Source organism: Zonotrichia albicollis, chromosome Z, assembly GCF_047830755.1.
Source record: "Zonotrichia albicollis isolate bZonAlb1 chromosome Z, bZonAlb1.hap1, whole genome shotgun sequence".
Taxonomy (NCBI): domain Eukaryota; kingdom Metazoa; phylum Chordata; class Aves; order Passeriformes; family Passerellidae; genus Zonotrichia; species Zonotrichia albicollis.
In genome coordinates, this window is record NC_133860.1 from 17,839,419 (window position 1) to 17,861,696 (window position 22,278).

At 39.6% G+C, this 22,278-nt stretch overlaps 1 protein-coding gene across 16 annotated transcripts in view; it reads right to left on the bottom strand.

Annotated features, from left to right (window-relative positions):
* PRLR (prolactin receptor) overlaps positions 1 to 22,278 on the bottom strand; it is a 152,458-nt gene that overhangs the window by 67,376 nt on the left and 62,804 nt on the right. For 3 of the 16 annotated variants that reach the window (XM_014268321.3, XM_005488798.4, XM_074533305.1), the window contains exon 1: positions 18,341 to 18,802. The exons of 6 other annotated variants lie outside the window; for them this stretch is intronic. The gene's annotated coding sequence lies outside the window, so the exon portion shown is untranslated. Of the gene's footprint in view, positions 1 to 7,351; positions 7,480 to 8,784; positions 9,521 to 10,710; positions 10,861 to 17,038; positions 17,354 to 18,340; positions 18,803 to 22,278 lie in introns of those variants that run through there. 7 more of the 16 variants (XM_026794590.2, XM_026794586.2, XM_026794593.2 and 4 more) reach the window with 6 other exon arrangements.

Here is a 22,278-nt window from a genome sequence, read left to right on the forward strand (position 1 = left end):
CTCATGTGGGCTTTGGGCCCCACCAAAGCCAGGACTAACCCTTACGCTGCTCTGCAGCTGAGCAGGACTGCACTGCCAGATCAGCAGCCTGGCCTGCCAGCCAGGACACCTGGGCCTGGTCTCATGGTGCTTGGAAAGACAGACTCCCACCAAGACAGACAGCCTCCCACCAAGCTAAACACAGGCGGCTTCCCAGGGAGAAAGCAGCAAAACTGAGGAGACCAGAGGGAGTTTTTAGTCCACCGATGCTTTATCAAACCTGATGAAATTGTTCTTTGCATGACACTGATTTACTAAAATGTTTCTTGTTTCAGCTTAACCCACACTAGTGACAATAGTAGGAGGATGTGAATTGCAAGCAAAAGTAAATAACTAACTCATTAAAATCATGCAGCTGAAATACAGAAATTATTAAATGGCAACAAACTCCTTAATTTGTTGATTTAATCTCTTTTAATTTTTCCCATGAGGCAGCTAATAGGGGACCTAATGAGCTGCCAGTCATCAGTCATTGGACACTGACTGCTCCACATTCAAGAGGGTGATTAAATAATATAGGTGCTTATTTTATTCTGGCAGCACAACAAGATTGAGATTATTAGTTAGGAAAGAGATCAGATATTTTGAGCGAAGGAGAGGCAATCATTCTAGTTATACCAGTCTGAAGCTATTCTCGTAAAACAACATAATATTAACTTTTCCTTATTTGGATTAGAACAGATGAAAACACCTAAATCATGGTATGAGGTGTAAAGCAAAATAGGGCACAGGATTTCAACATGCAGAATGACTCCAGCTCTAACCTCTAGGGGGTCAGCACAGCTAATAGACATCAACTTTCACAAGAAACTTCTCTCTACAGACAGTGAATGTTAAAATAAGCTTCAGCCTACTCCTAAATTACAGATGTCAACCCATGGGAAAAAAAAAGTTAATATTTTGTAGTAGGGGAGAATTTTCTTCGAGTCTTTTCTGATGATGCTGAAAAGTTAAGCCAGTTTATATGGTACGGCTCTTTGACTAATTTCAGCACTCCTGACCAATAAACTCCAGGTACTTCTACTTAGCATAATTTACAGTATTCCCATAAATCTGCAGTGAATCCGTTCAAGGAACAAAAACTTTGGTTTTTTTATCTCCTTGAACAGATCACATGAGTATCAGTCAAAGAACAAGGGAGAAAGTGGAAATAGTTTGAACACTTATGCAATAACACTTAAATCCAATTTTTTTCAAGCAAACATGAAGGATAATACCTGTGAAGTTTTGGTTTGGCTATCAGGATGTAGCTAAAAGGTAAAATGTTAAAGCCAATGAAAAACTAGTTTTTTACTGCCTGCTATCAATGTACTATTAAATTATGCCTGTTCAAATAGAAAATGGATTGTTCATATCCATTAAGGTTGTCCCTACACAGTTAAGTGACCTGTTGAACCTAGTAAGCAGCAGTCTCTTGACATCAGTGAGCTGAAAAGTAAAACAAGAGTGGAAATACTGTAAAGACATCTTTTCAGGTACTCATGACTATTGGTTATTACCTCCAACAACAATCTCTCATGAATGAAAATATGAATGAATCTCTCTTTGAATGAAAATAGTTGACGCTGTGAATCCTAGTACAACTGTGATGACATAACCAGACTTCCATGAATTTACTAGGCAAGAGTTGTAAAAAGGGTCCATCACAAAGCCAAAGAGCTTCTAAACCTGGCTGACCTTTGGCTCAGCTACCAGAATCACAGGGAAGAGCCACACACTCCTCCATGAGCTGGGAACACAGATCTTAATTAAGGGAATCATAGAGAGATTTTGCAGGGATGATTAAAATCAACTGAAGACATAAAGAGCAACTTTTCTCAAGTAGCAGTAAGGATTCCCATGCAATTGGATAATAAGACCAAAGTCGATGAAGAAAAAAAATTGTGAACGTGGTGTTGTGTCTTAAACTGTGGCAATTGGTCTTCCCATAGCCAGAAAAAGAAAGTTTTAAGGTCAGGTGGAAAAAAATTATCTGGGGGGACAAAGTCCTACAGACACAGCAAAAATTATCTTCAATTTGTAGAATCTAGTCCATACAGTCTAGACTACCTGTCTTTGGATGCACAGTCCACATAAAGTTGGGACTCCTCTTATATAGAAAGTGAAAATTTCAGGTTTGTGTTAAGCACTGTTCACTACCAGCAGTTGGAACCAAGGCAGCAGCTCCCCAGCAACAGGGTAACAGTCCTCAACTCAGACACTGTTTACACAAGGAGTGTAGGTTACAGTGACCTCTCTCCAAGTGCTAGGGGTTTAATTCTTCAACACAATGATGAACACCAATGCAGCTGCTTATCTGAGCCTGCACTGCAGGGACAAGAAAAAGGGGGAAAAAGAGCTACTTTCCTCCTCCTTCTGGAGCATTTCAGAATCCTAGTCTGAACTTGTAAAAATTAATTTTTACACAAGTCAGGAAACAGCAAGCAGGTGTTCACCACTCCTGTGCTTCCTGGATCTGCTCAGCAGTGATGGAGAAGGGCAATGGAGCTGGGGAAGGGTTTGGAACACATATCCTGTCGGAACCAGCTGTGGGAGCTGGTGGTGCGCAGCCTGGAGAAGAGGAGGCCCAGGGAAGGCCTTACCACTCTCAACAGCTTCCTGAAAGGAAGGTGTAATCCAGGTGGGGGTCAGCATCTTCAAGCAGGAAACTGCTGACAAATCAAGAGGACATAGTCTAAAGCTGTTCCAGATGAGGTTTAGGTCAAATGCTACAAAGAAATTCTTTACAGAAATGTGATTAGATAGTAAAATGGACTGCCCAGGAACATAGTGGCGCCACCGTCACTGCAGGTGTTTAAGGAAAGACTGAATGTGGCACTCAGTGCCAAGGTCTGGTTGACACGGTGATGTTGGGTCACAGGTTGGACTCTGTCACAGGATGAGAGGGAGCTTCAGACAAGCCCTGCCTTAGCTTCAGATTTCTGGCAACCACTTAAATTTAAGAAATCACTCTGGCACGCAAGTTCTAGGGATGGTAAATCAGGTCTATTTACAAAATAAATGATTTATTAAACAGACTGTAGATACCAGTCAAAAGATCTTAATCAGAGTTAGTTCAAAGTAGAAAATTAAAATGAACTACTAATAGATTACAGCATGACATAAAAGTGTGCACAACATTAGGGTGGCACCTATATAAAAGCTAGAAAAAGAAATAGTATTGACTAGGGGACAAATGTAACATACCATGAAAATATCAGTAATGTACACAGATTCCTTCACTCAACCTCCAGAGGAGTAACTGCAAAGCAGGCATCCCTGCTCAGGCAAGAAACTCCACACATTTCCAGGGAATGAGTAGAATATTTCTGCTTTGTGAAAGTTTTGGTGTAGCTTTTATAGTTTGTAAAGTGAGGTGTTGTTCAGTCAGAAATCCAACTTATCTTCCAGATCTCTCTCTGACAGTAAGATGTTTATGGGCACTGGGGAGATGCCACATCACCATTAACTCCGTGGTGCCAGAATACCTCACTACAAGACAGTTTGAGTCCTGTTTGAGTTATCTGACCAGTTAACAAACAAGAGATAAGCTCTTGTTGTGGGGACAAGATGTCCTGCTACAGACTCAATGATCTCAGAGGTCTTTTCCAACCTAATTGATTGATTCTGTGATTCTGACAGTGAGTGGTGCATTTGATGTACACTGATCTGTCAGTTTGTATACTGTTTCAGCCCTTTGGCACTGGACCACTCAGAGTTGTATTTTAGGATACTGTGGAATGAAACTCAAACCTGAGCTCTGCATAGGAGAAACAGCTGTTAACAGATGTAGAGAAGTGAGATTTTTTGGCAGGGCTGCAACTTGAAGCAGTGCTCTCACTATTCTTTTATAGATTCAGCTTTGAAGAAGGAAAACAAAGATCATTACAAGTTTGTTTCATTTAGGAAAGAACATTTTTCCAAATATTCAAACAGCATAATATTAGATTCTAGAAAATCCAAGCTCAAGACCTTCTGTTTCTTGACTCAGATGAAGAACCTGAATGTAAATCTTCCTTTCCTCAACTACAGAGCTCCTGGCTTTGCTGAAATAGTTGTCTCCAGTTTTTATAAGAAAATATATCTTGTTTTGATGGTGCATTAGTTAATCTTCTATATCACATATGAACACTTGAATGGGAGGTCCTCTGGAGTATTGTGACCCTGTATCTTTGAAAACAATCTAAGTTGCTTCATCAAAGTTTTGCCTTCAACAATTCTGTCCTGCCCTGAAGAAATACTTTTGTACTGTCCCTTCATTCCACAAAAAGAAAACTGAAAAGACTCCTAACTATGCATTAGCCATCTTCTAAAACCCTTCTGGTGGTGCCTTGTTGCTTCCATCCCTCAGACTTAGACTACCCAATTTTTATCAGGAGTAAATGTCCATTTCTATAACCCAGGTTTTCTGGACTGCTTTCCTTTGTAACAATTTCTCAAACCTACCTGAATGTAATTAAAAAAAAAAATCTTTTTTTATTTCCTTCCCTGTTCCTCCCAGATGTTCACAACATTGCTTGTCCTACTTTCATAATATACTATTACTTTAATTCATCTCTGGGCCCCATCTCTACCTTATCTCACTCCTAAAAACCTTACAGAGGAATCCAGCTCTTCTTGAGATGCAAAGAGTCCATTACAGTTAATTTTCTACAATCCAGCAGCAAAACAATCTGTCCCTCCTAAATGAAATAAATTTTACTCCTTGCCTGTAACAGAATGCACTGCAGAAATGAAGTCAGACACAACTAATTATCTATGTCCACCCTTGATTTACCACTCTTTGCAGGACCTGCCTCACAGTCTCCAGCAAGAAGAGGCATGATTAGATTAAAAAGTCCCGGGATCTTCTGATCATCTCTCAAACCCCATCCAATGCCATTAGTATTGAGTTATGGACAAGCCTCAACTTGTGTATCTCAACTTGGCCTTTTTGAACTATTCCTCCTTGAAGAGCTATTACACATTAAATGAGCCAGAGAGCAAAATGCTGAACACACCACAGCAGCGGAAATATTAATCTGTGATACTGGACAGCCAGGGTCCTTGCTACTGTTAACACTGTATTATTTATGAAGAGTGAAGCTACTGACAGAAGAAATGAAAGAATTTCATTTTCATTATTATTTGATATTAACACCTGTTAACTGCTTGGTGATGTGAAGTGAAATGATTCCAGAATACCTATTCAGATTTCTTTCAAACTGGAAAAATACTATATCATAGTACCTTTATTCTAGTGGATAAGGAAATCAACTAAAATATAGATAATTAAAGATATAAGTTAAATTTGAAAGAAAGCAAGGACCTGGAGCTGAATCTCTAAAAATCCATGAGAATGAACGCCTTAGTTTCTCAATTACTTTGGCTAAAATTTTTGGTTAAAAATTATATTAAGAACCACAAGGATGAGACAATGAATCATGGAAGTTTGTTTTAAAAAGAAAAGAGTTATATCTTAGAAGAATTATAAAATCATTTAAATAGGCCTCCATGCTTGTTTAAAAAAATGAAAATAACTTGTAACTGAGTTCGGAATTTCTTTATCAAACCAGGTATTAAACACACTAATTCAATAGCTGCACTATCCCCTTCATGCTTTTTATGGGGTCAGGTGATGCTTTCAAAAGACCTGAGTGTCATAAAACACCATCTGCTTTAAAAGCACCTATTTACTCATCACCTTCACCCCTGAGTTATACGGTTGCTGTGAAATAATATTCAGATTTCTTGGCCCTGAAACAAAAAATATTTCTGGCCTGTCTACCTATCACTATCAGTGCCATTCACATGTAAACCAGCTAGTTCTGAATCAATTCACTTGAGCATTTAAATCAGTATTATTGCATTAATATAACTCTCCACTGGGGCTAATACATGCCGGTTTTTAGTGTTGTGTAATGTAGTCGATTCCCCTTACAGTTTTAGTTAATGAAAGACTCTTTTCCACATTTCCTTCCAAAAACTGTTGTGTAACATCACAGTGTACTGTAAATAGCTTCCTACTTCCATCTGCTATCTGCTCCAAACTGCTCTGGTTAACAAAGTTTTTGTTTTACAGTTCTTCAACATAAAGCCTTGTTGTAATTTCTTCTGGACTATGGCTACCAGTAGCAGCGGCTCATAAAGATTATACTGTAAATAGATTCTTAGTAGTTAAACAGAGTCTGAAAGAGTGCCTAAAAATTTAATTTTAAGGAAAACATTTCATAACAGATTGGACATCATGAAACTCTTGAATTCAATGGGATACCCCTTACTAATCAGCTAAGCACCTCCTTCTCAGCACTTTGAAAGGATACACCAAAGGCCCCACAAATGTGATACACATAACAATCATTCTAGACTTAAACTTTTTTTGTGACTACAGTGACAAGAACATATGAAAATAATAAACTAGAGGTTATCATGGTTGATTCATAGTACAGATAATGTACTAAGAAAACATAAAGAAACACACAAAAAAAAAGATTTTTACCAATACAAGTTACTGCCACAGTTTCCAACAAAGTTCAGATAAGCCAAGACAGTTTGAATGATGCCAGGTAATTCTGAAATATGGTTGTATTAGGTTTGCGTGGCAAGGGTTTGTAGCAGAGTGGCTACAGGGGATGAGCAGCTGCCAGGATCTTTCCCCGCGTCCAACAGAGCCAATGCCAGATGGATTGAGGATGGACCCACTCCTGGCCATGGGTCAGTGATGGCAGGAGCACCTTTGGGAAAATATGTTTATAAAGAGGCAACAACTCTGCAGACACCTCCAGCCAGGGAAAGGAATAAGAGCAGGTGAGAGCAACAACTCTGCAGGTACTGAGGGCAGTGAATGGTGAGGCAGCTGTTCCTGCAGCCCCTGGAGGAGCCACAGCAGAGCAGCCGGGTGTGCCTGAAGGAGGCTGGGAGCCCATGGGAAGCCCGTGCTGGAGCCAGCTCCTGGCAGGAGCTGTGGCCTGTGCAGGGAGCCCCTCACTGGAGCAGGTTCCTGGCAGGAGCTGTGGCCTGTGCAGAGAGCCCCTCACTGGAGCAGGCTCCTGGCAGGAGCTGTGGTCTGTGCAGGGAGCCCCTCACTGGAGCAGGCTCCTGGCAGGAGCTGTGGCCTGTGCAGGGAGCCCCTCACTGGAGCAGGTTCCCTGGCAGGAGCTGTGGCCTGTGCAGGGAGCCCCTCACTGGAGCAGGCTCCTGGCAGGAGCTGTGGCCTGTGCAGGGAGCCCCTCACTGGAGCAGGTTCCCTGGCAGGAGCTGTTACCCCAGTGTGGGCCCACAGTGGAGCAGCCTGTTCCTGAGGGACTGCACCCTGTGGAGGAGACCCAAACTGCAGCCCATGGGAAGCACTCACATTAGAGAAGCACATGGACGACTGTCTCCCATGGGAGGGACACCTTGCTGGAGCTGGCAAAGAGCATAAGAAAGGAGCAGCAGAGAGAATGTGTGATGAGCTGACCGCAAACTCCACCCCTTGTTCCCCTGCATCACTCGGGAGAAAACAGAGAAATAAAGACTAGAGTTGAGCCTAAGAAGCAGAACAAAATAGAGACTTTTTTTCTTTTAGATTTGTTCTCGCCTTAGTATTCTCATTTTTCTACTCTAATGCTATTAAGCAATGAATTAATTTACCTGAACTGCCCATGATGGTAGCTGATGAATGATTCTCTCCTTGTTCTTATCTTTACCCATGAGCCTGCTGTTATTTTCTCTCCCCTACCCAGCTGAGGAGGGGAGTGACAGCATGGCTTAGGTGGGCACCTGGCAGCCAGCCAAGATCAACCCACCACATCACTGACAGCACAGGAAATCACAGTTTTACAGTTACAACATGCTACTTAGATATCATTATTAGTGTACAGTTTATATGACCAGAGTCTCTAGATAATTGCTTTGATGGGTACAATACAAACATCAAAAATATATTTCCCTTTTCAAAGAATGTGAAACCTAACAATCTCATGCATAAAAGCTTCTCAGTAATTCAGACTAGAAGAGGTTTCAGGAGGTCATCTAGAACCCAAGAGCACCAAGGAGGGATCAACAATGCCAACAGAATTCCTTACATTTGCTTAATTTACCCAAATAAGGGAATTTTTGAAACCTCCTTAGGCAATATTGACTACTGATATAATATTTATATTAGTGAAATTATCTTAATATCTCTTCTATAGATATTTTATGCTACAACTTAACCCAAGTACTTCTTTTGCAGCCTAAAAGCAACAGAACAACAAAATGCTTCTCTCTCTGCAGAGCTCAGAAAGTACTTTGAACACTTCAAATATATCTTCTCTTAATATTTAAATGTAGCAGGCTTGATTAATTTTCTCATATGCCACATTCTCCAGATCCTGAATCTTCTTACTCTGCTGCAGATTCCCCATCTATTTTTTTTAAAGCACTGTGCCTCTGAAATACAAAATATTTTAGCTGATGCCTTGAAAATATTGAAGGGAATAAGAGAAAAATCTCTCAACCACACTCCCATTTGTAAATTCTGACAAGGTATTTACTTTTTGCACAGCAGGATGATATTATTGACTCCTGTTCTTCTTTTGCACTGTTAAACCCCTCATATATACCTGTTCAAATCTGATTATTAAAATTATTAGGGAGGACCCTCTGCCTAAATTAAGGTGTAAATGAGACCATATTCTGAAGTCAACAGTACAGCTTTTATTAAACAGTAAATGTGAGGGGGACAGAGAGAGAAAATGGGGCAAAAAAAGGAGAAAGGGGAGAAAGAAAGTAACAGAGAAACAGATCAAGTAGAAAAATTATCACCACTCCATAGGTTCCAAAGATGTCCCATTGGTTCTCTTCTTCTGGTCTTCTCAGTGGCGTCAGTCTTGTAGTGGTGATGGCTGCAGACTGTATCCATCAAGTGGTGGAGGGAAAGAACCCAAAAAACAACAGGTCCATGGGTTTTATATCATGCTGAGGCTATGTGGAAACACCCCCTGTACCTCCCCTGGATGATGCAACACTGGATCACAGGACATGTCATGAGTCTTTGGCATCTTCTAAAATGTTGCAGCTGTCTCTTACCATTGCAGTTGAATCAATCATGACCCATAATACCCCATCAGCCAAGACGAATACTACCTTCACCCTACACGTGGCTGTCCTGGTACTTTGGAGAGGAGTTTTCACAGCTGAATCATTATTTAAGGGAGGACATTGGCATGATAAGAAGGACTTGTGGCCCCTCTCAGGATTTGTCTTTTATCAGCCTCCTGCATTATCTGGAAATTCAGCTTCTATCCCCAAGCATGCACACCCCTCTGCATTCTGTGCATCACTAGCAAAGCACTCAGCCGACTGTTTGAGCTGTTAGCACCAACAATCCAGTTCCTTACAGCACCTGCATTGTTTGAGACATTAATCACTAGCAAGCCAGTCTCTCACAACACCAACTACCTTCCTCAACCCTTGTTACCTCAGTCTTGTATTTGTGCAGTTGTGTATCTGTGTTTCACCTTAGCAGCACCTTAGCCTTATTTCTACTAAGCAAATTTTATTTATCAGAAACCATACAGCAATCATAATATAAAAATAATTTTTTTCTCTTCTTCTTTTCCACTAAGCTGAAGTCCCTCTCCTTTCACCACTACCTAGTACAATGGGTATAATGCTATCCATGTCACTAATGACATATAAATCATTTGCCACACCAAAGATCTTTGCAACACCAAGCCCTTTGCTCAGACAGAGACCCACTGATAACCAGTTATAAATTATTTTCCAAGTACTGGACATCCTACACAGTGATTTTATATAGACTATGGGTTTCTAGTTAATTTATGAAAATTTCAAGAAATTGTCTTGAAAGCACAGATATATGTCATCACTACTGCTCTTCTGTCCTTGAATCTTGTTACCGTCTTTAGAAGGAAACCAGAGCATTTTCTTTTCAGAATATTTCATTTCAGTGGGAACCTGTGTTGCTGTTATTTATCTCTATGCTACATGCAAAGGATTTATGTCAGTGTCTTAGAGCAGTTTATAATCAAGTGATCAACATAGAGAGGGTACAGCTAAAAAAAATCTGTTAAAAATCTGCACGGAAGATACTAATTGCCAACAGGCTATACAAACTGCTGGCCATGTCTGTTGTCTAAAGAAAACATTTTGCCTTCCTTTTCCCCTGGTTTCTTTTAGATTCTAGGGTCAAGACAGTTTCACATAAGGTAGGACAGGAAAGGTGCTGTGCCCACCTTCTTCTACTGCAAGTCTAATCCCTTATGGTGATTCTAAAATATATAGAGTAAGGTGTGCATAAGTATTTATAAATGCATGGACATTATAAATGAATTTATACTTGCAAATTTATAATTATTACTTAATAAGAGGTATCAATTATAAAGTTTAAATATGAATAGGAAAAGAAAAAATAGAACAACAAACAGATACACAACCATGCGTTAACACGACCCATGAAACCCCAACAACATTATTGTACAGTGTGACTTGGTCAGTCTTTGGATCCTGTGCTGTGCCACAAGATAGAGACAATGCTGCCTATTAAAATGGAAAACCAGAACAGAAATTCAGCTTTATAGGAACATGTGCAGGGGCACTAAGGAGAGTTAGCAATGGGTTTTCCTCAAAAGAGAAAATCCATTGATTAAATGATAGATGTGATGAAATTTCTCAAACAAATCTCAATGACCCAGTGTGACAATGACAAGGGCAGGGGAGTACACTTACCCAAAGGCCTCCCCTGAACATGGTGCAGCAGTAAACATGGGTCCTGTTCAGACAGAAGATGAACTCCTGAAGGCAGATTCGAGGTCACCTATACCTTATTCGCAGACTGGATTTATAAACTCAAGATGACTCCCAACCTATCAGCTGTGGCTGAAAGTGTTCAACACATAATTCATCAGGCTCAGTCTTCAACAATTTTGCAGCAAAGATCCAGCACAGTTGTTCAGATCTACACAAATTTTCCCACTCTAGTCCAGGGGGAAAATTATGTTACAGCTGAGAGTAATGGCATCTCAAGGAACAAGCTCTTTGGGATGCCTGCTTGCATTGGGGCAACTTCAGACAAATCCAGGATAGGTTTAGTACATTATTTGGAGCAGCCATGAACAAAAAGCAGCCTTGTTAAAATATATCTCCTTTTCTAGTGGTAGAATGGGCCATGTTCCTCTGTATTTCTTGGTTTTTCCCAGTGCTCAGTAGAGTTTACTATTCTTCTACTTCTTCTGTTGGCTGGAATGCCAGAGCACTACCCACCCTTTTCTTTTAAAGGGTTTGAGAAAGGACAGCCCTTCAGGGCTGTGACGTGTCTCTCAACAACCCTAGAGACCTCCTGCTTTGCCAGACTTCAACTTGGCCACAGCTGCCTGGGAGACATCTGATCACATCTCTGGGCATGGTTTTAGCCATGCTTTTAACATGTGGCTTAATAACTCCCAAACTCCTTGAGAAAAATTATATCACTTTTGAAACGAAACTGTAGAATAAAGCGCCTAGTCAGCTTGGGATGTTTAATAATTTGTGTTCAAGGAGGGGTCCTTTTGATTATTTTGCTATTCCCTTTACTACTCATTCTTTACTATATGGTGGCTTTGTTAAAACACCAGAACCTTCCTGGTCATCAGATAAAATTCACAACCTCTTTTCCGCTGTGAAATAAGACATGATTGCTTTCATTTGCATTTATTTCAATGCTTCATCTATCAATATGAGGTTGGTTTACTGGCACATAATGCAGTTTGTACTGTGTTGATGCAATGAGCTCATTGCTATTACCATTTTCCAGAACTCACCATAAGAATGGGACTAATAAATCTCAAACCAGCTGGTATTCAACATTGTTTTGTGTAGAGGTAGATGGAGATCAAAACCTTCCAGGCATGTCAATGAAAAGTGAAACTGTCACTGGCAACCCCAGGAGAAGTTTCCAAAAACCATGCTAGCTTCCTGGCTATATGACAAATACAAGAATTTTAACCCATTTTAAGCTTTGCTTTCCTAATTGCAGGACTGAAGACCAGATCCATGGCTGGTCAACAGTTAAAGCTCTGTAGTTGAAGTTACTAAGTGTTTATACATTCCAGCAATATGCATATTGATGAATAATGGACTTGCTGCAAAGAATAATGCCGTGTTTTACCCAGCAGCACTATTAATATTATTCCAGCTGTCTGGGTATTGTATTTCTGCTAACCTCACCTCCCACTGGCCTGATGGCTTCCAGGGGCTTTGAATAGCTGTTTGGTAAAGTTCAAACTGGTATTTTGTGGGGATATTTTGGTGTAAGGTTTAGTTGGGGAGCATGATGTGAAAACTGCGGTTTACCATCCTTCTTTCTGTCCCATTCTGGCTCCAACTGCTAAACATCATGAACTGGAGAGGCTTTTATCCAGCTGTTAAATTTCTAGGGCAAGCAACACTCCTTTATAAATAGCTGTTTCTTCCCTCATCTTTTTACTGCTAGAAACTTTTTAATTTTGTCCTCAGGAGTGTTCACTTTTTAAAGCTCATTGGAATAGAATGGTGACTGTAGTCTATTAAGCAGTACCTCTGACCTCACAGTTTCAACTAATATCTGTGAACATCTGTTCATAACCACTGTCAAATATTTCTTTTCTCCCAAACATCCTCATGGTCTTCTTTTCCAAGTGGAGGTATATTTACTCTAATTTTACATCAATTACCAGACATGGTTTTCCAATTCCTTGCCCAGCTTGTATCTTTCACACACTTCTGACTCTGGCAAAGTAACGAAGAAGCTGTGGTTATAGTCCTTTATTATAAACTCCAATACGACACCAATGTAGCAAATGGTAACGGTGCACTAAAACATCCCTGTGTCTAGGTTTTGAGCGCATGTTGAAGCAATCTGTGACAGAAGCATCTACCTCATTACTAATAACAAAGATGTGAAAATTATTTTAATTTAACAGCTTGTGTGAAGGCTGATTTAAGAACATCCATTCCCTCCCTGGTCTGTAATTACTGAGGCAGGAAAAATGGTTTTAAAAGCTTCAGCTCCTTGAGAACCCATTCTGCCTTTCAGACACACAGTCCAGGCACACTTGGATAATATGTTCACCACCATTAAAACGAGCTTAATGCTGTTATTATTGTGCTTAGAATAGCCAACAAATACCTGTTACTTCTAAAGGACTTTTTCACAAGATATATGTATATTGTGAGTCTTGATTTACAAGACATGAGACCACCTGTTTCATGTTCAGATAACAGTACTGCTTGTTTCAGAAAAGGGCTTAGACTCCCAAAGCTTTCCAGTTCTCCAGGAACACAGAAAATGTCTTTCAACAGAGGCTACAGTCTATCAACATGCTGCTACTACATGCACACAGAAAAACAAATTAGGCAACATTTAAGTCATGATCAACGAAACATTATTCATTAATTGATCACTGTGGTGATCTGTCTCCTATTGTCACCATTTCCTTTATTTCAAAGCTGTGTTTTTTGGCTGTTTTACCTTTTTTAAACCCTGTGGTTCTACGCAAGAATAAAAACAATTAACCGAAAAATTGTGTCTTTTGTGTATTCAGCCAGGATTGTGTTTTCAGGAAGTGCTATGGACTCCACATCAACATATGGAAAAGGGAATACATGGAGCATAATCCCTGTCATGGTATTACAAGTTAGAACACTGAGATATAGACAAGAGTTGCCTCACCTCCCCTTACACAAATTTTTGTTTTCATAATCCCAGCCCAACCATCTCCTCTTGAAGACACACAGTCTTTTAGGCTGTAAGGCTGGAATGGAGAGAAGGGCTTCTGCTGACAGTGGTCAGGAGACTTTTGAGGGTCAGGTCTTCCAGCAGGAGTTGGAGCAATGGAGCCTGCACCAACTGGCACCAAAGTTGCTCTTTAATTGAGACCAATGACATCTCCCTGGCTTGTAGCCTTATCTCTTCTCCCCTCATTTGTGTAAATCACAACAGAAATCTACACTGCTGCCACTCAAACACGGAATGAAGAGAGGTACTGAACATAAAATAACTAGGACACAGTACATAATAATATACTGTTATATGTAACTATATGGGGAGTGAACTTATAAATACTATTTTAACATACAACAGTAATAATTACAGGGAGTTTGGGGTAATTTGGCATTACTTATTTCAGGCAAATTTATGATGCTTAGAATACAGAAATGACACAAGGCACGTGAGGTAGGGCTTTTCCAGAAGAGAAGATTAGAAGACACCCTTTGAGTGACAAATAAACAGGAAACTATTTTTTGTCTTCCTCATACTGGGACAAAATAGTATGATCATACCCAAGTACCTTATCTAGACAAAAAAAAGTCCTTTATATTGTTATTTAAAACAAAGGGGCCACCTGAGAATTCTAACTTCAGATGCCCAGACTTTACCACTGAACCTGTTTAGTTAAACAAGGTAGTTTAGTTAACACTTGCATCTAAATAATTTATATATTAATGTTTCAAAGACTAATTTTCATTTTAAAAATACATATCTTCTTTTTTTCCCATTTTTATTCTGTATTCACAAAATCATGATCCACCTACCTTTCATAAGGTAGGTAGAATTTGCCCTATAATCACTGAAGTGAATTGTTCTTTATTTTCTCTTTGCATCACGATTAAGCAAAAGGAATCTTTTTAAAGAAAAGCCTACTCTTTTTGGGTTGGCTTTGTTGAACTCTCATGATTAACCAGCCAATGTGTAGGGGTGAAGAAAGAGCAACAGCAGCAATCCAATTTTTGGATGAGGCTGAGAGCAGATGTAGATTTGGCTACAAGTCATCTTTGCTTTTCCAAAGACCATCTCCTCCTTCGTCCAAGAAAGAAGGGTCACACCATACAGCAGCATCCAAAATGTGCTATTCATCAAACAGATGATCTGTTGTGAATTCTAAACCCTCCATTTTTTTATATCATGTTTGCCCCTAATTGTTCTTGCTCCAGTTAGAGGTCTGAAAGTTTTCACAAATTATCGGCGCCAAGTTTATTGAGTCTTTTTATGGACCAGTACATACTTGCTCACAGGGAATGTAATGTATCACATGTTCACCAGAAGTGGAAATGTGACAATTTAAAAGCGCTGTTAATATGGAATGACTTTGCCCTGAGGGAACAATGAATTTGGAAAGAGAATCGCCATGCCAAAAAGCTTGGGTTACTTCAGGTTGTAAGGGGTTTGAAATTCAGGAGATTAGAAAATTTCTTAAGACAAGGAAAACTAATCATATCAGATGTAACAAATATCCTGAATGAGATCTTTTCAGAGATCATTATCTGTAAATCTAGAGGGATCATAATGATCATCTAATCTATTACATACAATGGCAATAGGACTCCACCTAAAAGCAATCCTGAACAGCAAAGATATTTTAACATTTATTTTGAATGTTCATTCTTTCTCATTTTTAATTGACTAATTGACTAGAGTACAGCAGAAAACTCTGCCTGCTTGGTCATATGCTTCTGCTAGGTGTGCTGTACATGCAGTACAGGAAGATTTAGGCAGAGCCACAGCTGCACTAGGCAGGTATATGCTGTGAACAGGGGAATTACCAGGGCCCTACTGGAAGTTTAAAAGTTTTAGGGCTAAAAAGTGGTTGTAAATATAGTTCTGTTGGACATGTCAGGTTTTTAGAAGGATTAAAGTTCATGTTAAATAGAACCATTACCAACCTGTATCTGTCTATGATAGATAAAGCAAGGTCTGAGAAGAAGGTCACCTCTTCAGTGAGACCAGGCATATAAAAGATAGAAGGGCCAACAGTTAGAAATCTTCCTTCTCTCATTATTGCTTGTAAAAAACTGTGCACCCATGACTTCATAATGTTTAATTAAATTAATCCACAATGATAACCTAGGGTGAGAGTGAGGACTGCAAAATAGGTACATCTGACCAATGAATAAATTATATTAAAATAACATGGGCTGACACTTCAAAAAAATTTGAGATCAACCTCAAGGTTGACCAACTAAATTTAGCCTAACTGCCCATGCAGCCTAAGTACAGACTCACAGACAGAAGATTTTTAATTCAGAGCTAAGCTAAGGAGAAATGTGATAGCAATCACAGATAAACAAGAGTGGAGACCAAACAACGCATCCCCCCAAAACTGTAGGAGAAGAGTCTGGAAAAGCTCAGTGAGAAAGTCTTTGTAAGTGAAGTTGTTAGAGCATTAGATTAGTCCAATTTAAGAGTACAACCAAGAACTTTGGGTATAGGCTGAGCTGCCCTTTTATCTTACCTTGTGAAGCAACCCTACAACCTCTCTGAAAGCCAGCTGTACTGGAGAAATAAATGGGAAACAAAAATGGTGCTGAAGCCACAGAAAGCTTTTCTGGGAGGAACAGAAAACTTTGAAAGAAGGGTATTACATAGCAAGAGCTCGTGACAAAACTAAAAAGTCCTGCCTGAAGAATAAAAAAATGTATTGATATGTACAGGTGGGAATGTGAACATATAGAAAATCCAGAGTTTATAAATTTGAGTGTCTGGAAATACCAGAATATTAGTTTCAAACAAGACAAATGGATGGTAGTAGGAACAAAAGCATTTCTAGCGCTGAGCCTGTAATTAACCTGTGTCTGATTCTGGAGAAGAAAACCACCTGGGAGGATAGAGATTTCAATTCAAATAGTGATACAGCTGAACGAGGTTGCTGAACTCTATTTGCTTCACTGCCATAAGGATTGTGTGCAAGTCAAACTTCTACAGTCTCTAAATGAAGGCCAGATCTTTCAAAAGTCCCCTTTGTCCCCTGCGTCTGATAACTGAATTTTACTTGCTAGAGATGGTAATTGCAGATGAAGACATAAATTTGACACATTAAAAATGTATATTTTGCTGAGCAACAAAACATGATGATAATACAATGTAAATAGCTGAAAAACTTTAACCCCCTTCTGAAAAATAAAGATGAAAATTCTCGGACTGACTGATCCTACTCAACTCAGTCCACTGGAAAACCTGCCCATCACACCTTTGACATAAAAAAATTTAGTCTGGCAGGTTTCCAGATCAATTTTAACAACAACAGCAAAATACCAGGATTACCTATCAGCCTTTTTGCTTCTTGCTGGCTTTATGATAACTGCAGTCGGCTTTTTGCTAACTGCATGTCTCCAGATTTTGTTTCCCTCCACGGTCTGCGTGCTCCACGGATTTAGTCCTTGTGCAGGGCTTTAACTGGGCTGCACTTTGTCACAGGAGACAGAGGAGCCCTCACGCTGCAGGCTCGCTGTGGATGCTCGGAGCTGCGAAACGCGCACGTGGTAAATGGCTGCTTTCCCTAGGCGGGCGTGCAAGCATTACTTGTTGCTAAACTTGCTCGCTGCCTGGCCAATCCATCTGCCCGCCTTGGGAGAGTGCCTAGCGCAGCTCGACAAAAGCAAGCCAAGTCTCAAAAGAAAAGACTGATAGCTGCAGCAGAGCATTTCTGCAGCAGAAATCTTACGCTGGTAACGCGGACACAGAATCCACACAACTGTCTGGCAGGCTGCTGCGCTCTCTAGAGGGAACTCACAGCACGGGAAACCGTATTCATTCCCAGGGTATTAATGCATTCCCAGGTGACTGTTGGAATAGTGAATATGTTACAGATGTTGACGGTTCAGTGTTTCAATAAAATGCAGGGGAAACTGGCTAAAAAGGAGCTCTTTGGATCAAAGCACATAATTTCCTTTATGACTTGCTCATTCACCAGCTTTTCTCTCCGTTCTGAGACCCATTTCTCTTCAGCCTTTCACTGCCAGTCTGTGCCAATACCAACACATTCAGAAGATAATAACACAAAACAGAATCTGATAACCAGTGAATGTATGTGCAGACACAAGAGAGTGTAGCACAGGAAGAATAAAATAATTACTAGGAACATCAGATAGTGGAAGATATGATGGCAGTTACAGGAGTTCCAAGGGGATGTTTTTATTAATGAATAACAAATATAAGGTATATTTAGTGAACATAAAATATGATTCAATATAATGTAGTATATTGATATATTATGAAATATTATGAGATTAGTACTACCCAGTGGATTAAAAATGCTTTGAAATAATAAACACAGTCCAACTGTCACTTAAAAAAAACATATAGAAGGAGTGGCATCTCTGTTTCTACAGCTTATATCAGTATTTTAAGAGAGATCACTGATTTACAAATAGAAATCCTTTTTTTTCTTTCTTAGAATGTGAGCCACATTGTATTTACCATACCATATTAAGCTGATTTTACCTATTTCTGTAAGTTTTTAATTTCTGCTAACAGAACTACAGTTTACTCTGTCCTTCATACAACACCATACCCTTTACAAGAAGGTAAACATACAGTAGGAACAGATTTAACTGCAGTACTTACTTTTGCCTGGTAATGAAATGTATGTTGACCCATGCCAGCTCATGAATGCTTCCTGATAAAGGACTTGAAAATCCAGCCTTTGAAAGTGTTTCTTATATATTTAAAGAAGAAAAAAATCCAGAAAGAAAGAGGAGGAAAGACCCAAAAGAAAAAAAAAAAACAAAGCAAAAGCCTGTCAGCTTTAGAGCTCTGACTGCAAAATATTCAGCCTGGCAGCTCTGGGAGAAATACAACTCTGTGTACTTGTACATGCTCACCCCATTAGAGGAGGAGTCAGTTTTGCAACACTTATGTTCCTTGCTTCAGGCAAAACAGTGATTCTCTTCAGTGCAAGCAATGTTTGTAGTGTGATGGCTGTAAAGGTAAGAGGTGCACTCTGGAGTGCAGGAATGCAGCAACAGAAAAAGAATAATTGGGAGCATTAGCTACATACTCTACAGGTTGTTGTGATTCCTTTTGAATGTTTATTGCCCATGATTTTTTTTTTCTGAGAGAAACCTCCAACATAAACTGCATCCATAAGGGTTCTTGCATACCAGTAGTTCATGTTTTATATTTCAGAGTAGCAGATTTTATTTTTTTACAACAGAGTAAAAGGTGTTGGCTTTACATCAAAAAGCTGATTAAACAAAAGTTAAAAAAGTCTTCTTTTGTAGTTTTGAGAGCTATTATGCAATAAGGCTGTGAATTTTACTAACATAACTATTCAGTAGTCATCTCTCTCTACTTAAAACATTTTTACAAATTCTTATAAGTGCTTTCACTGAATCACATTTTTATCTTCTCTGAATTCAAGCCAGTGAACTGAATATAAAATGAAATGTGTGTATGTATAGTGAAGATTTCTTTAAATAAGAAGACTGACCAAGAAGTCTCTTTTTCATAGTGAAAGGAGATTTAAGGGGTGTGGATGCTAGGTTGTTACTGGAGTCAAGCCTCTCCAGTCAAGGTCAGCATTGCTCACATCTTGTGACCAAATGGACATTTTGCAGATCATTCAAAACAACTAAATCATAGGAACAGTGTCTTGTCAAACATTTGTGTTTCTTGGAAAGTGTTTTCAGGTGAGGAGTATGTGCCTTGTGATCTATCCACACAGAATTTATAAAACTTAGGTGAGCTCCTTGAATGGGGTTTGGCTGTGCTAAGCACCAGCTGCTGCTCAGATCAGTGTCAGACTGCACCTCCACTTGCACTGCTCCCATCATGTGTGCTGTGCTATCCATTTGACTCCATGCTCAGACAGTATAGGAAGCTCAGCTGGTACTGGAAGACAATTACTTTTTTTTTTTCCTCTTCTTATTTGTAAACTTCTGAACAGGCTCACTCTGAGATCAGACAAATGCTAGGAACAGAATGTATGGGTAGCAGAAAAGACTCAGCTGATGAGCTGATGAGCCCTAAAATTTATTGCATGTTCATAGCATTCAGCCAGCTCTGAGCAAATTCCACCAGTGACTCTCTGAGTTGAAAGGGATAAGATTGCTCCTGATAAACAGGGAATAAGTGCTTGAATAGATCTTATTACCTTAAAAATAAGAAAAGGAACACAAGGTAGAACCTAATTCATATTTAACCAGTTATGTAGCAGACAATGCCCAGTTGCCTTATTTCTCCATCTGTTTGACTCTGCTAAACACAAGCAGATCACAACAAAGAAGAGAAAGCTAAGATTTGTCTGGGGAGGAAACTTACAAAATGAAGGTGAGCAAGAAGTACTACCATCACTATAAAAATTTCTGTAAGAGAAGGATTTATTGTTAGGGTCGGCATGTACAGTTTCACCTGTAATCATAACAGGCTTTATAGCCCTAGAGTCTGGATGATGGAGAAAACAGAACAAAAAGTAAATCACTCACTAATAGATTAGTAGTGACAGATGAGGGGTGATAGTGAAGAACCAACACTGGGATCAGTAAAAATGATAACTTAAGACATTTCTACCTGCACTATACAGGTCATAGACAGTTGACATAATGCAGCCCTGGTAACTGTGGCAGCAGGCAGAGCAGTGTGAGGTAGCTCTTAAATATTTCCTCATGATTTTGAGTTAGCTTTTTCAGCTTTTAATGAACACTGTGTCCCTGTGGCTACACTGCTAGCAATATTTAAGCCAGTCAGACAAGTCAATACAACTACACTCAGCCTCTGGTGGAATACGGCCAAGACAAGACAACTCTGATCCTAGGAGCTGGATTAAGGTGAATATTTTAAGGTAGTAGTAAAATCTTACATGCACAAAAGACAGGTCACTAACATTCAAGATGGTCTTTGAAATTAGGACAGAAGAAAAGAAAGTTCACCCAGATGATGTAAAGGCTCTAAAGCCTATCAATTAAAAGATGACTGACAGAACTTGGCTGGGTTAGTGTGACAAAGTAAACGTTGAGACAGAAAATGGAACAGGCACTTACTTGTCCCTATAAAGGTAATGTATGTCTATAAATATGAAAGAGAGTAAGCACTGGAAAAGTGCAATAGCAGTTTAGACTAATGAAAAATGCTGGAGCAAAAACAGCAGGTAGAAACAGAACACACATAAAAACAGACAGTAAACTAAAAGGATACTAACCACTGGAGCATGAAAAATTGAAGCACACTTTCAGTAGGGTATAAAAAAGCACAACTACTTCTGGAATACATCTTGGCCAGTCTCTGAGGGTATTATCAGCTTGACTCATCCCATCTCATATAACTGATGTATCAACTTCAGAAATCTGGTTTAGGTTAGGATTTTAAGTTGCCCAGCCATCAACAGAGAAAAATTCCTCTGTGGCTGATCTAGAAGCATAATAATTTTGTTTCTAGAGACTGATCAATTGAGAAGAGTTAGTAGGCTTTGAATTTGTTAAAATAACCTACTAAAGTCTAAAAAACAGCCCATAACACCAACAGGTCATTTAAGGAAAGCAAAATTTAGTAAATTAAGAGTACAAGGGCCTAACTTTATTTTCACTATAATGAAAATAAAGTATTTGTATCAGTACAACTGCAATAACCTGAAGTTATTCTGCATTGGAGTTCCATCAGAGTTCTGACATTTATGCAGAACAGGAAGCATGTAGAATCAGAAAAAAAAAAATAAAAAAAAAAGGCAGCAGAGGAAATCAAGAATGGAAAGAGGGCAACTCTGTTTTTAAATGTAGAAATACTCTAAGAAACAAAATTAGAAACTATGGAACTACAGAGGGAAGAATATTTTTTTATGCTGCTGTCTGCTTTCTCAAGAATGACCTCCTCTGAAGAAGCAGCTGCCAAAACCATCTGATGTGTCTTTCTCTAAAGACAAAATGTACTTTCAGGACATCTGTCATACAGGAGAAGACATGGCAGGTGCCACGGCTGCTCAATTCCTCTCACACGAGCAGTGTGCCTCTGAAGTCCTGGCCTTCTCAACACATAGAAAGCTCACCCAAAAAGTACAGAAAGGACCCAGAGGACCAGGATGTCCTTAGCACAGTGGTGATCATCCTGTAGCCAATGATCTGAGAAAGGCCTAACAATGGTTCTTGTTTGCCCAGAAGTGCTCCTTGGCCAGCAGGTCCAGAGCACTGCATGTATTTCATGTCATCAAAAATACATTCCTTCCTGTTCCTGGACTTTTGGTCATAGCCACAATGTACTGATGCTGGTTTATTTGCAAGTTCTGTTCTTCACATGTACCACATTTCCAGTCATTATATTTATGACTCTTCTCCACATATCCTTTGTGCCTCTCACAGAAAAACACAACCACTGCGGCAGCCAGGGCTGTGTGACACTGTAACCCATCTTCATCCCGTGACAGCAGTCTCCACTTAGGGTACTTATTCTTGTACTTCTTTTCTTGGGATGTGTGAGACTGTTTTCTTGTTTCAGAAATTCCCCGTCCTTTGAGCCTGAGAGCAGCTGCTGATCTTTGCATTAACATGCAGGGGATGCTCCCAGAGGGATCTCAG